General features: G+C 45.6%; 1 long non-coding RNA gene across 7 annotated transcripts; it reads left to right on the forward strand.

Moving 5' to 3' along the window:
- Positions 1–1,655: 1,655 nt before the first annotated feature.
- On the forward strand, positions 1,656–14,682 carry LOC118167092. Of its 7 annotated transcripts, XR_004750932.1 has the most exons (8): positions 1,656–1,936; positions 2,202–2,293; positions 5,923–6,102; positions 6,242–6,505; positions 8,037–8,733; positions 9,347–9,478; positions 9,569–11,280; positions 14,303–14,682. It is a non-coding gene; the product is annotated as an uncharacterized LOC118167092 (long non-coding RNA). The 7 variants fall into 7 exon arrangements; XR_004750929.1 differs by having other exon boundaries at positions 1,656–2,293; XR_004750933.1 differs by having other exon boundaries at positions 1,656–2,293; positions 9,347–9,455.
- The last annotated feature ends 487 nt before the right edge of the window (positions 14,683–15,169 follow it).

The following is a 15,169-nucleotide window of genomic DNA, read 5'->3' on the forward strand; positions in this document are numbered from 1 at the left end:
TCCCCCGTGCCCTGCCTTCCAACACCCTGCCCGGGGAAGGCTGCAGGCACCCGCTCTGAGGCGGCTCTGGGCACGGCAGGGACGTGGGACTCCTGTGTCATGGGTCAGGGTGACAAACACTGCCCAGCCTGGTGATCCTCTGCTGCTGCAAGCTCTGGGACTAGTAGCAAGGACCTCGGATTATGGGGAAACTAAAAGCTGAAGATGCTCCACAGCTCCTAAACAAGACCATCCTTCGCAATATCGCCCGTCTTTGTATTCAGGACTGCAGTCCTGCAAGAGTCGAACTGAAAGAAACTAGCAGGGCAACGTTTGCACTGTCCCAGTGCGGCTCCCCACTAACCACTCCATCAGCTATTTGCATTTCAATAGGTTTCCAGCCCTCTGGTAATTGTGGGGGGAGGAGGCGGGTAACGAGGCTTTTATATTAGGGTTAGATCAGCTCTAGCAAGCCCGAAGGCATGTGAGAGCGCCGCAGCAGCTGATGTAACCCGTGACAGTATATTGTCTGCCCGTCTGCGTGAGCCTGGGGTTTGCACCAACGCTTGTGAGCCGGTTCACAATTACAAAGAAATGTACGAACGTAGCAATGAATTGGCAGGAAGGCAGCCGCAGCGCTGCACGACAAAGCTGGAGGGAAGCAGAGCGGTGTGACTCGGCAGTCCACGCTGGAAGCGCTCACCTGGCTTAGAGCCCTGACGCCCAGAGTTGCCCCCTGTGCCTGTCACTTGGCTTTGGGCCATGCGTGGTGGCACCGCCAGTGCCTCGAGGGGAGGCCAAGCCAGTGGCAGAGCCTGGAGGCTGGCACTGGGTGCCCTGGGCACGCTGCGAGGCCTCGGTGCTTCCACTTGCTCCACATCATGACCCGCGCTGTCCCTGCCGCTACCTGGTCCAGAAGCACGGTGTGCTCCTCTTGCGTTTCTTATCTCCAAGCTGGTGGAGTACACAGCAAGCAGAGGGAAACTTTCAGTGGGAAAATGAGTCAAAAACATTAAATTGGGAAAATGTTTTTCGTTGTGTTTTAGCAGGTACCACACTTAGCTCCTCTTGCTGCCTTTGGGAATCTGCTCCCTTAGCATGCGTTTGTCACTGAGCAAAAATACGTTTGAAGGGAAGCTGAAAAGCTGAGTGGGGAACCTAACGTTGGGTCAAACAAAAATCAGATTCAGAATCTTTTTTCTTGCTAAATCTATTCAAATAATTTAGCAGGCTCAGAAGTAATCTGTTAGATCCCAGTGAACCCCTCGCAGGCCCCAATCAATTACCTTTGATAAGTGATGGACACATAAAAAGCATCAATTTACCTGCTGCTGAAGTGCGGCTGTTTTAAAAGCAGGACGAGCTGTCATGTAGCAATGCATAGCCTTGCTACACTGTTATCTGTAATGGAAAGCGAAAATACTACACACAATTTAAAATGAGCAATTTCAGAAGCAGAATTACATTTCCACCCATGTCCATCTCCCGCCTGAGATGCTGTTGTTTTATGACACAGTTTCCAAAACCAACATTGTTTTTTTAAAAATAAAAAAATAAAAAAAAAAATTGTTGGTTTGGGGGTCTTTTTAATTCCCTTACACAGCTGGAACACATTTGGTCAAATCATCTAAATGCCTCCTTCTTTAGAGCTTGAGCTCCCCAAGGCTGCCTTCCTGGGCTGCTGCCCCCAGATGCACCAGCTGAGCTGGGGAAGGCGGCTCGGGCTGTGCTGCAGCTGCGTGGTGGAAGTCACAGCCGAGCAGAGCTCCCTGCAAGCAGCATCCCTCTGCTTCTCTGGGCTTGCAAATAGGACTGGCTGCGACCATGCCCCTGGAGATCACCCGCTGCCTCCCGCCTGGTCCGCTGCAGAGTGGGTGGGGGCTATGTGTACCGGCTAAGGTTAAGCATACAGTTTCTCTGCCTAAATTAGATGTCTAGACTCCTGGTATATTCAAAGGTGAGAGGCAGGTTGCTAATTACAGCGCTCTGAATCCCACCCTAAAAGATCCCTTGTCTGTATAGGGAGCCTGGGCACCTTAAGTAGGTGCTTAAAATGGGTATGAATATTCCCTATTGTATGCCGGGTCTGGTACTGCTACTGCAAACAAATAAAGAACCTCCTTGCCTTGTGTAAATCAAATGCCTGAACTGCGTTCTTAAAGGAGAAGTGTTCGTAGTACGAGCGTGGAAATTAACTGGAGAGTCCATTTATTTTTGGCCAGTCTCCTGGGAGCACCTGCCAAGCACTGCCTCTCATTTCAAGCCTGACTGTTCCTGCTGAGAAAGTCTGATGAAGCTCCGAGTCTGGGTCAAGGTGAGTGCTGGCTCTTCATCAGCTGTCTGCCCTGTTTCAAAGGGGAAGAGGAATGAAACCTCAGCAGCGGATTTGGTGTGAGGAATGGCGTGCTCATGCTAGAGAGAGCAGGAATGAGAAGAAACAGGAGTGATTGTTTATGGTTTGGGTATTGATTAAATGCACCTGCCGGTCCCCAAGCATCAGTGTACAGTTTTAGAATAAAAATGTTGAATTGTAAATTCAAGGGAGAAAATTAATTCTGGCCTTGTCTCCTCTGGGCTGTTAGCCAGTCGCTTAAAACAGGTCTTACGTGCACCTGTTTGAAACCAGAGTAGCTGACACAATCCATGGTGCCTACGTAAAAGCTTTCTGGGACTCATTAAAGCCGCAGCGTGGCTGATGGGGACGCCCGTGAGGATGGAGCAGGCGCAGGGCCGCATCCCGCAGGGCACGGGTGCTGGGGCGGCGCAGGGCACGGACCCGCTGCGGGGCTGCCGGCGGTGAGTTCAGGGCTTTGTTTTTGCAAAATGACTGTGATCTCAAGTGGAGGGGCGCTGGGGTCAATTCGCAACTCGTGTTTGTTCTCTGGATTCCTGAAAAGCAGCAAAACCTAGTGTTTTTTTTGGAGTTGTTTTTTTTGGTATTTTTTAACTTTCCACTAGGGACAAAAATCGCTGGCTAAGAACCCAAGGCCCGAACCCAAAGAAAACATGTCTAGAGAAGCAGCAAAACTGCTTTTTTGGCCAAGCTTTTTATTTTTATTTTTTCTCATACTACTCCAGAAGTCTGCAGAACCCAAAAGGGGTGAAAGAGTGTGAGGTGATGTCCAGTGGATCAATGAGCAGCTGTAAAAGAGCTTTCCTGCCGTTCCCAGTAGTTAATAACTTCATTGCACTGAACGGAGGTTTTTAAAAAGACCTTGTGTGTTTTTTGGCTGACTGAGGACTGGCGAGGAATGCTCATAGTTACTAAACGTGAGAATGCATATTTTTTTTTTTTTTTTTTAAGGGGAGGGAAAAAACCTCAAACAAACAAACTTGCTTTCTCCAAAATCTCGGTTCCTGTTGCTGAGAGTGTGCAGTATGGCTTGCAGTAATAAAATGGGGCATAAAGCAGCCTTATTCAGGCTGGGAAGTGTGGAAATTTGGGTGTAAAAGTAGTAATGTAAGGCAGTTAAGGTGTTTGCTTGCTTTTTCCCTCGTGCAGGCAGGACGGGTGATGGATGTGGCTGGGTGAGTGTAACGGTAAGGTGGGTGCTGGCAGAGAGCAGAGGTGATGCTGGGTTGATGCTGCTTGGGAGGAAAGTGGCTTTGTTGGCAAATCCTGAGTGTTGGCCCTTGGAGAAAAGGGGTGGCCATATTTACTTGGCACCCAAACCTAAAGGAGACTTAACTAAATTGTACGTGTCCCTTGGGGGGGGCTTTGAGGCAAAAAGCACTAAAAAAATTGAGACTTTCATCTCAATACAGTCCTAGGAAATTACCGTGGTTTCAATCTAATATGCACTCTGTTTTGTACAATGTTATCCCCCTTCTGTAAATAAGGGATTGCTTCTTTACTGATCATTCGTCCTTCAATGGAAAAATTCTGTGAAGTGTAATAGAAGTTTTTTGTTTGTTTGTTTTTTAAATGGGTGCTAAATCTTATTGCATCTAAAAATTTTGGGGTTGTCTTTAAGGGTTGATTAAAAAAAAAAAAATCAAACCTGCCATAAAATTTTGTAGCTGAGCAGTGATTTTACCTTAGATCTTGTAACAAGTTCAGGACCCTATGAAAGAGTTCTCACGTGCCTGGTGCTGTCTCTGTGACTCCTCTGTAAAGGTGAGATTGAGTTAAAAACAAGTACTGGAGGTGGATGAGCTCTCAGAGCAGCACCCAGCTGTTCCTCTGCTGGGATCGCTCCGGCTAGCTACAGGCACCCCACAGTACCTGGGTTGATCTGAATTTAACCTTTTTAACTCAGAATTATGAGGATAATTTTATTTTATCAACCCACAGGGATATATATTAACTGCTATAATGTGTGACTTAAAAATAGGAAAATCTTTAAGAATCAGGCCTTTTTTTTTTTTTTTCTTTCCAGATCTCTGGCAGCGGCTGCAGCACGGGGAACATGCGATCTGACCCCTGCTGGTGGCACCAGCGATGGCACCGGTCCGCCGGCAAGGGCTCCCTTCCAGCGCCTTCAGGGCAGGAGATCCGCCTCCAAACCCGCTGGTTCCTAGTGGGGATGCCGCAAAGCGCATCTCCAGCTGTAGCAGAAATCCCGGGCTAGCAGAAAGAGGAGCTGGTGGGTGTATAAATGCTGACTTAATGAACAGAAAAAGATCTGACACTATTTTGACACATGCCTCAAGTGATTCTGATTTACACTCATACAGCTTTGATTTTTTTTTTCCCTGTCTTTAGCTTAACTCTTTTCCTTTCCCTCTTATTGTTGCTGTGATTGTAATGCTTTTCCTGCTCCCCTGCTTACTCCCTCGCCTCCCATTGTCTTTATCATCACACTGATATTTAAATGCAGTCTAACAGACTTGCTGCATGGGTCCCAGGCTGCAGGAGAGCAGGCTGTGTGCCCTGAGCAAGCACACCCACACCAAAAGAGCAGCTGCTGTCCAGCAGAGGGGCCTGACACATCGGGCAGAAGGTGACTGTGAAGTAACCGTGCCGATACGAGGGTAGGAGAGCTTCTGTGCTAGCACAAGCCTCGGCAGAAAGCATGTGTGTGCACGGATGTGTTCAGGTCCGACACAATTTGACCAAAGTTTTGTCCTCTGCGCATCATCAGCTCCCACAGACCTCACATACATCCAGACCCCTGTGGCCTCAGGTGCTCCAGGCATGATCTTAGTGCTAAAGGTCTGGCCATCAAAATAGCCCCTTATTGCTACACAGGAGTGTAGCAACCGCGCTCCGTGCCCAGACAGAATTCCCACCCATGTCAAAGGTTTTATTTCCACTGAGAAATTACGAAGCGCTGCGGATTTTGGAATATTATCAACGCTGAAACAGTCTGGACTGTGTTTTCCTTACTGTTGTCATGCGAAACACTTAGGGGTGACTCTCTTTCGTTTTGTTCATTTGATGGCAGAATTGCTGTCTGCTCAATTAATTTTGCCTGCTGTGCTCCGGCCTTTCACACAACACTGGGGAGAGAAAAGTCTTAGGGAGCGAGACAATGTAGTGCAAACCCACAGAAGTTGTTAGAGGGACCCGGGGGGGGGAGAGGTTCTGCAAGTTGTTTTTATTGTTTAAAACTGGTTTTCCTGCCGAACGCAAGTGTGTGTGACGCTGCAGAGTCAGCAGCGCGCAGCAGCTGAATGGGAAGGAGGTTTTGGTGGGCCCACGTGGAAACCACGTCTGAAATTCTGTGCTAAAATTCACTGTGGGCGAGTCGGTAAGAGATCAGGAAGCTGCTTCTTTCCCATTCAGAGCTGTCAGACCTTTTAACCATGGGGGTGAAGTTTTTGCTATCTCCCGCGGCTCCGCTGTGGGAACGCAGCCCGTTGTTTGGGCTCCGTTAATGTTTCTGCCACGGTCAGGCCGCGAGCTGTTCCTCGGGGAATAACACTGATGATAATTAGGCTTTCAGTCCCCGATCCTGAGCCAACTGCAGAAGTGTAAATATTGTTACTGCTGTTTTACAGGTGAGAGGAAGATGGGTGGGAAGAAACGTGATCTGCCCAGAGAGTTCAGCGCTGTGAACTGATGGAGCAACCTCAGAGAGGCTGCAGAAAAAGACAGTGCTCGCTATCGCTGCTCTGGGAGAGACTGGGGGACCCCAAAACACCACCCACTTGCAGAACAACACCATCCTGGATTCACACGTAAGCTGTCACGTCGCTGGGGCACAAGGGGATGCAATCTGTTCAGGGCTGGGTGTGTCTGGAGCCTGGGCTGGTGGAGCTCTCACACTGCTGGTGCAGGTGTTGGAGCCAGTGCCCACCACATTTCTTCCCTTCCTAGCATCTCTCCGTGGCCTGGGTCTGTGCTTGGCCCCTCTCTGCTGGTTGCACAAAGACTATAAAATGGTATGTGTCGTTTGGCATGTCTCTGCCTGTTGTGGCTCCTCGGGAAAGCTCAGCACTGTGAGCCTACTGCCTTCCAGATGCAACGTCTACCATCCCCACTCCTCCCGTCGAGCCAGCGCTGTCCCTGGTGGGAGTGTTTGCTACATCAAAGCCCCGGTTTGTACTGCAAGCGGATGATTTCTCTGGTATATTTACACTTGTAAGGAAAGATTTTTTTTCCCCCCCTTGTAAATATCACGGCACTTCTGTTGCTTCTGTGCTGGCCCATCTGTGCACCATTTTCACTTGTACTGACTCATGTTCACAGAGTAGTAAGAGCCGTCGCTAAGTGTTTTAATTTCTGCTTTAGAGTGGGCCTGTTTTGCTTTTCAAGTTAGTTCCTAGGCAGTTAAGTGATGGTTTTCCTTTTTTCTTAATGACATCTCTGGGCTCGATTGGTATCTATTTTAATACTTTGAAGGGTTTTGTTCAGGTTTTCCAAGACTTCCACTCCTGTGTTTCTGGAGATTGTCAGTAGTGCGGCGTTTTTTCTGTGTGACAAGAAGTCACTGCGCACATGCCCTTTCTGAAAGGCTGCAGCAAAATCTTTAGTCTGTCATAACACTGCAAGTTCAGATATTCCCCAAGAATAGGCGAAGGTTGCTTGCACAGATGGCATTCAGGCCTTTTGAGCTGTGTTGTGCTCTTTTTAATGAGTGATCATAAACTCATTTTATCCACCTCTGTCTCTTTGGGTAACCACAGTAGACAGCAGCTGTTTCCTGAACCGCTCTTGAATATTTTGGCATTGCTGCTCCAAGTGCACCCAGGGTTGTCTTCATTGTGCATGGTTCCTGTCTTGATCTGGAGGTAGGCTGATCACAAGCCCTTTTTCCTAGCTACTTCCCTGGCATTTAAGGAGCTGGAGCACCTGTATCCTCACTTCACAGGGGAAGGTAAGGCACAGAGAGAGTCTGTGAGCTACGTACCCTTTTGGATATCTCATGTTCCAGAGCCTGTGGCAGGATGTTTGACGCCACAGTTCAAAGCTCAGCTCTGGGTGACTTCAGCACTTAGCAGCTTTCCATGTGAGACCCTTGCACAGGAAGGGTTCAGGAGAAGCGAATGTGCATTAGTGAAAGCCTTGGGCTAAGTGGCCCATACATCACTGAGCAGTGCCAGGAAGGCATCAAGAGAGTTCAGTTAAGCACAGGATTTGTATACCTTAATTAAGAGACTTTCCTCTCTCTTTAGATTCTCTCTGAGTGTGGCTATTACCATCTCATTCCTCTGACCTCCTACCATGCCTTGCCCTCTCTACATTAAAGTCCAACCAGCTTTCTCTTTCTATTTTTTTTTCCACTGGTTATATGTGCTGAGAGCTCAGCTTAAACCATCTTCTAGCTCTCTTCTGGCCAGGTGCTGCAGAGGCCCTGCTGCTGAAGGGAACGCTTGCAGTGAAAGCCCTACTGAGCCCTGCAGCCACAGGAGCATCCCCAGGCCCTGCCAGGTGCCCCATGTGCTGTCTTGCCAGTGCCTGGCACAGTGGAGTATGGAGCTTGCTCAGCATTGAGGATAGCCAAAGTAGATGCTGGATCTCTGCTACACATGTGTAAACAGCAAGTACATATATCTATATCTGTCTATAGATATTTATGAGAGTGAGGCTCAAAACAGCCAAATTCTGATATATGTGTATATATATGTGTGTGTGTGTGTGTGTATGTATATATATATATTTCCCCCCCCAGGAATATGGAAGGACATGCATTTCACAGCAGCCGAGGCTGCCAGTGCTTCACAGTGCTGCTTTTAGAAGTATGGAGTGTGAGAAGATATCAGTAAATGACAAAAAGATCTTTTTAACAGGGGCAAAAGAGAATCTTTTCCCTCAAACATATTCTTGGGAAAGACTTGAGCCATTTCAGCTGAAATGAAAAAGCTTAGCCTGAGGCCAAACCCAGCTGAAGAAATTTTCAGCCTAAACAATTAATTATAGATGAAGTTATGAGCATCCAAAACCAGAGTTGTACAATAGTCAACTGTAATTATAGTGGTGCTTTTAACTCTGCCTGTAACAGAGGCATGTATGTCAATGTAAATTCTTGGGTTGGTCTCGGGAAGAGCCTTATGGAGCTGTTTATAAACCCCAGCTTTCTGATCTGAGGGGATGGGAGCAAGCATTTTGCATTAGAAATAATCTGCTTTTGAAAGATGAATTAACTGGTGACTTTCAAAGCTGTGTCTTGTCTGTACTCAGCATTTACCTAGGGTCACTTTAGCCATGATATTATGTTTCTGCTCTATGTGGGAGGAAGGGCGTAATGAAGAGGGAGCCTCCTATGACGGAGAACAGCTCAGTCATGAGAAAGCTGGGTTGGCAGAGATTAATGGGGCAGCATCCTGTCTGCAATATCACCATCTGAGCAAGCCTTTCCTGGGAAACTGGTAAGTAGCCTCCTGATGGAGGAGGCTGTCTGTTGTAAAAGCAGTTCCTTGCTTGACAAGGAGAACACACGGAGACGGGAAATATGTCCTGAACAAACAGTTCCTAATGGGGACCTTCATGCCTTGTGCAGTCATGGGAGAGCATTTTAGAAGCTTGCACGTGGGGGAATATTCTCACCTGTGTTTGCTGCTAAGCTGAGCTACATGTAAATTCTCTCAGCAGTAGAGGTACTGCTGACAAACAGTCATCTTCGGTGATGAAAGGAATGCAGGTGAGAGGAAATCTTGTGGGAGGAGATCCTGCTCTGAATTTCTTGTGGAAACCGTAATTATGTGAATCAGTGTAGAGAGGTATGAGGGTTTCCAGTGTAAGCTATAAAAAAATGCTTAGGGAAGCAACCTACGGATGAGACTGCTCATTCAGATCTTATCTTACTCATGTGGGAGCGTGGAAATCTTTGCGTTCCACCTTATCTCTTCTCCCCCAGGAGATCAGTGTTGAGAGAGCTTGACCTCTCACTTACCATTTCAAATCAAACCTAGTGTAATAGTGGTTTTGGCCGTGCAATGCCTCAATAACTTAATTAAATAATCTTGTTCCCTGCCATTGTAGGTCGAAATGTATCTTGCCAAAATACCACTTAAGTGACACCTGGAGGTTAGTTGGAACAGCGTACAGTTATGTCAGAAATACCCTCCCTTCCTCCTGGCTTTCCCTGCAGGTACAGAGCTTAGCATGTTTCAGGTAATGGAAGTTTGTGCCTCTGCATCGGAGCAGCTCTTGTTTTCTATACAGAGGATCCCTGTTTCTCTGCTCACTCCTGGGCTTTTGCAGTCCCCCAGATTCGAGTGAAGTTTAAATCAATGTTGATTCAAAGGAATCAGTGCGAGGAGATCCCAGATCTGGAGTGGACGTTCTCCAACAGCAGCAGAGCCTCAGTGCCAGCACAGGAGTATGCGCAAAGACCTCTCAGCCAGAGCAGGCCCAGAATCTGTTTTGCTTTCTCACACTTGGAGCTGGTATATTTTAAAGGATATCAAGCGGCAAATGTGGCAAAGGGGAAAAATTGCTACAGACTGTATCTGGCAGAAAACCAGCAAAGATAAAATACCATACGTTCTGTGCAATGAGCTCCTACATAAATGATTCATTCACTGGAATACAGCTGGGGTCAAACACCTTCTATTTGAATAGCCAAAAGTTATGCAAATATTTTATGTGGATTTTTCTCAAGAAAAGAAAGGAAAAAAAGGACAATATATCCTATTCCAGTTTAAAAATAAAATAAAAGCTGTTTATCTATGTAACTTAAAAAAAAAAAAAATCCCACAAGAACAGTGTCACTGTGTTATACACATATATCCAGCAGCTGAATAGCTGGAAAATGACAAGATATGCCCTAGAGATGCAAACTCTGAAAAGATTGCTTGTTTTCCTCTGTATTGCCAGCCAAGTCTGTTCTACAAATTGTGTGTGGTGGAGATCACACTATTTCAAAATATCAAATTGCTAATTAAAGTAACTACTCAAGGAAACTTTCCAGTAGAACAATATATGCAGTGGGATAATAGTAGTCACTATTTCTTTAATGAGTTTCTTTCCTAACCAGAATTTCTTGCAATACATTCAGTGCAGCCATTCAGTTAGATTATTATGAATCACATGTGTATTATTTCTGATTTGGTATTAACATAAAAAATTCTGATGAACCATAGTATTACAAAAAGAGGTTTAGTGTATAGAATGGCAATATCATTCCTGCAGATAAAAGCCTGGAAATGAAGGTCCTTATACAGCAATACAATTTAATGTTTTAGTTTCTGGGCTTAATTTGCAAAGGTGCTGTGAAATTATAGGTCCAACCAAAGCCAAGAAGAGCAGAGTGTTTCTGGATGGACAGATACGTTGATCTGCAGCATGAGTATTGCTCTGTGGTACAGTATTGCATTCTGCAGGATCTGAATCAGCAAAAGGTAATGGGAGGGGAGAAGTCTTTCTTAGTGTGTGTTGTCATAATATGGTTGGTTGAGTTGGAGATTTTCTTAAAATGCAGATATTTTGCTAGAGCAAAGTAATTTAGCAATGCTGTCCAAGGGACAGTGTGTAGAAGCCCTTGTGAAATTATATAGGTAGATCAAGTCAAGAAAAAAAGTAGTTTAGTTGTGTAGCAGAGTGAAGAACAGAGAACCCAAGAAATCTCAATTATCATCTTCCCAGTTCTGGGAGAAGATGGTGGCAAAAATATTCCCTTTAGGGTCTGAATAGAAGTTGACATAATGAGATGGATTTCCAAAAATATTCTGAAAAGCCAGACAGCCTTTTTCAACAGCTTGTTGAAGGTAACTAGATGCTTCGTTTGGTATTCTTGAAAATCCTTCACTCCTGCTCAAGAGATACTAGAGAATCTCTTTTATTTTCTCTGGTGAACAAGAACAATTTCTTGACGTTAGGTTTTGTATTCCCAAATAGCCATTCTTATTCCCCTCAAGTACAGAACACAAACAACCATCTAAAGTAAAGAATGCAAGAGCTTCCTAATCATAAATGTAAGGCATTTCCTCCTTATATGTCTGGATTGGTTACTGGGCATTAGATAAGTAGTCTGTGATGAGTCCTTGATTTGAATCATATTATCTCACCACACAGTTAGCCAAAGACCTCAAGAATTATTATTCTTCAGCTGCTTTAAAAATTTCTCCTATAGCCTCTGGTGCTCTGAATGACATAGTCTTTTTTGTCATTAGATGTGATGATAATAGCTCTGTTTTGATAAAGGCTTTGGATGGTCCTTCCATAGCTGGTGCTCACCCGTGGTACTAGTTACCACAACTCTTCTGCATTGTCTTGATGTGATTGACTACCATTCCTTTTCAAATAAGAACTGAAACAAGCCCCATGGGAATAAATTACTTGGACGACAGCAGCTTGGCTTGGTCGTTCTCTGAAGACGGTGGAGACAAAGCCTTCCAAGTAGAGGATCAGCACTTTACTGTGCTGTGTTTTATACTAACTCCTAACAGAAGGATTAAAGAAATTAAATATGTTTTTTCCACCTATTTTGGCCAGTAGAACTGGCCCAGGTTACTGTTTTCTCTGTGTTGGCTGCAGACAGACTAGTCTGATAGGGAACTAATTTGTTGCTAAACATCAGTAGGACAGTACTGTGGTCAGGCTACATGTGCCATTGTTTTCTTGGCATCTAAGTGTCACTTGGATGTCTGCCATGAGTGTTAGTGACCTGGTGAGCTATTTCTAAATATGACCTATGGCAAATGACTGAGGTCAGGGAATATGGATCAGCTTCATTCCCATGTGTCCAAAGCACCCTGTCAAATACTGAGAAAAATATTGGAGAGTCTAACAGGTCAGACTTCACTCATCACGTCCAGACTCAGCCCTTTTCTCTCTAATGTCTACCTCCCTCTAACAAGAAAGCCAAAATCTCAGCCAGATCACTACCTCCAAAATGTGGGAAGATGCCAGCACAGGGTCTATCTACCAGGCAAAAAAATAGTGGATATTTTAAGAAGCAAACAGATATCCAGGATGGGACTCCTTCATTCCAGAAAGAAAGGTGGGGAGGATCAAGAGCTGGTAGGTTTGTCTGCCCCATCAGAGCTGTCTTTGGGTAGTTCGCTCCTCTCTATCTGCAAGGCATCATGCTGGATCCGAGTTACTGCTCTGAGAATTGTCTGACACCTGATGGTGGAAAGCATAGTGAGAAGGGAAAGGTTCATGCAGGGCAGTGAATGACCTGAGAGGTGCCCAACTTCCCAGGGACCCCTCTCTTTCCCTTTGTCTGACAAGGGGTGTCACCTCACCGGCTCAGATGTTCTCCCTCTCCTGTGCCTTGCAGAGCCTTACTCTCTGCATCTCACTGGATTTATTCTCCTCCTTATCTAATTTTAATTAAAGTTCCTTTCTCCCTTCCCCTCCCCCACCCAAACATAATCAACTGAAGAAAAATGAGCTGGTAAGTCATTGTTTTTACCACTTTGGCAGCAAATGAATGTTATGTCTGGCACGCTCGGCACCAAGTCAGAAAATGAATCAGCAGCTGTTGTGACAGAAGCTTTTTCCTGAATGGGGAAACAGAGACAAAAAGAAAACAGGCCACAGAGAGGTTTCTGTGAGGGACACTGCCAGCAAAGCATCCATGAATTAACGTGTTCGCACTTCAGGGGGGAAGGCAAAGCTGCCTGGGCCCATCCTGGCCACTTCTCTCGCCTTCTCACATGGCCGTGGGGCAGGAGCCACCATTTTGTGACTGGTGTGGGCCAGGGCCCACCACAGGCTGGGCAGCGCTGCGCCCGTGTGGCAACGTGGCTGCTGCTCTGCCACCAGTGTGAGGAGTCCCTGCAGCCTCCTCAGCAAGGGTCTAAAATGCATTGAATCACTGCTGAAACCATTAAAGAATGACCTTTCTTTTGTTTATATGGGTGTGTAGGCCAAAACACAGTTCTTGGTCCCAGGACTGCACTGTAGTGTAGCATGCTTCATGCCTGTCTGTGGGAAAAGGGTGAATTATTTCTTCAGGCTCAGACCCATTTCTGGTTGCTTTAAATGGTAGCCTTGCATATGTTATACAGCACGTGGTGTGAGCCACAAGGTCCTGGATGAAAGAGTGGTTTCTAGTATCTCTCAGATCATCCTCATCCTTTTCTTTATCTAACAGTTAACTTCTCCTAAGGGCTTTATTTACTTGGTGACCTTTGCCACGTGCTACTTCTTTTACACCAAACATTTGAACAGACTCAAAAAATGTTTTTGATTAACATTAAGGTCTTGTTAATGTATTGCAAACGTTGTATTTCTACAACATCAGCAGTGAAGTTTTATCTGCTAAATAAATAATACTGGGCTGAGCTAATATGCAGAATAGACCTAGAGGCACTACTGCAGATGCAAGGCCCAGTGCCGTAGAACCGTACAATGTGTGAAGCTGGAGCTCCAGCAGGTTTGTCTGAGACAGAGCACCAGTCTTGGTGTCTTCTTGAAAAGGACTGCTTCTGCTAGTATATTTTTAAAGGGAATAACAAACCATTGAACCAGCTGAGCTGGTCATGAGCAACCTGAATAGCTTCAGTAAAAAGTCCAAAGGGACAGTGTGTGGTATGAGTTAGGGCAGAGGTTGTCCTGAGTTCCTGGAGGCGAGTATCACAATATTTATAGCTCCCCTCATGCCACGTGGACAAGCAATGTGTTTGTCCTTTTCCTTCACCTATAAATTCCCTCCCCACCTCTGCGAAACAGGGTATGCTTTAATGCCTGCCTTCTCACGCACTACCAGTGATGTAGGTTGGAGCAGGGTTTTCTTCTCTGGCATGGTTGGATTCTCTACCCATTTTTCTCTTGCTGAGTGCACAGTAGTGTTCACAGTCTGGCCCATGGCTTCATGATGCCAGAACTCGGGTTTAATCAGATTTTATATAGAATGGGTTGTTCGATGATGGGAGAGAGAACAATAATTACTGGAAGTCTAAAGCTAGGGGTCAGGTTTGTTTGATGCTTTGTGTATTGACCGAGGAGGTTTTCACTGAAGCTGTATGCTCTGTGTTTCTCTTTCAGCTCCCTTCACTCCAGTGCCAGCTCCCTCATTCTCATCCAGTAAATGTTTTGTCTGTGCTGTAAAAACCTGCGGTCCTGTGGAAATGCTGCACATAAAGGGCTTACAACCACACATGGCTACCCAGCTGGAGAAGGAGAATGTGGTACTGACAGCGTATCCTGCTGCAGTCACAGAAAGGTGTTTGACAGAGGTTTGTTATTCATTGACCAAAGAACTGATGTAACAAATAATGGGGTGCTGAGAGCTTTAAACATACAAGTCCCCAGAGTCCTAAATTAACTGGTTTATATAGGAAAGAACTTGTAGAAGATAGAATGCTCTAATAGGCGTATGGTTACTTTTTCTTCAATTTTTAATTTGTTTTATGACTTGTGTGACTGGTGGAGATTTAGAATTCATGCAGATAAATCCATTAGACATCATCTTCTAGGAACCCTGCTTTTATTATCTTATATAATTTATTTTCTCATACCATTAGTGATTTTGCAAAGCCTTCCCATCATGTGTAGATGCAGTGGTGCTCATTGCTTGTGGGGCAGCAGCTCAAGGATCCCCAGCCCTGCTGGAGAAGGGACAGTGCCAAGCAACAGCTGTTACCCCACAGGCTTCATTAGCTCCTGAGTAGCTTCATTCAGCGCTGCTGAAGTCAATGGGAGATGGGCCAGTGTCTTCAAAGCAACTTCACTTGAATCACTCCTGAGCAGACTTTAAGTTAATTGATTCTATTTGCAAATGTGAAAAGGAGGAAATAACATGAAACTGGCAAGCATGCCACTCCTGTTGAGGTGGCACAGAGAAACCCTTTCAAAACAGCCCTGGAGTATTTAAAAAAGTATTGGGCCTGATTCTTAAGTCATGCATGCAGC

Source organism: Oxyura jamaicensis, chromosome 4 (genome assembly GCF_011077185.1).
Source record: "Oxyura jamaicensis isolate SHBP4307 breed ruddy duck chromosome 4, BPBGC_Ojam_1.0, whole genome shotgun sequence".
Taxonomy (NCBI): domain Eukaryota; kingdom Metazoa; phylum Chordata; class Aves; order Anseriformes; family Anatidae; genus Oxyura; species Oxyura jamaicensis.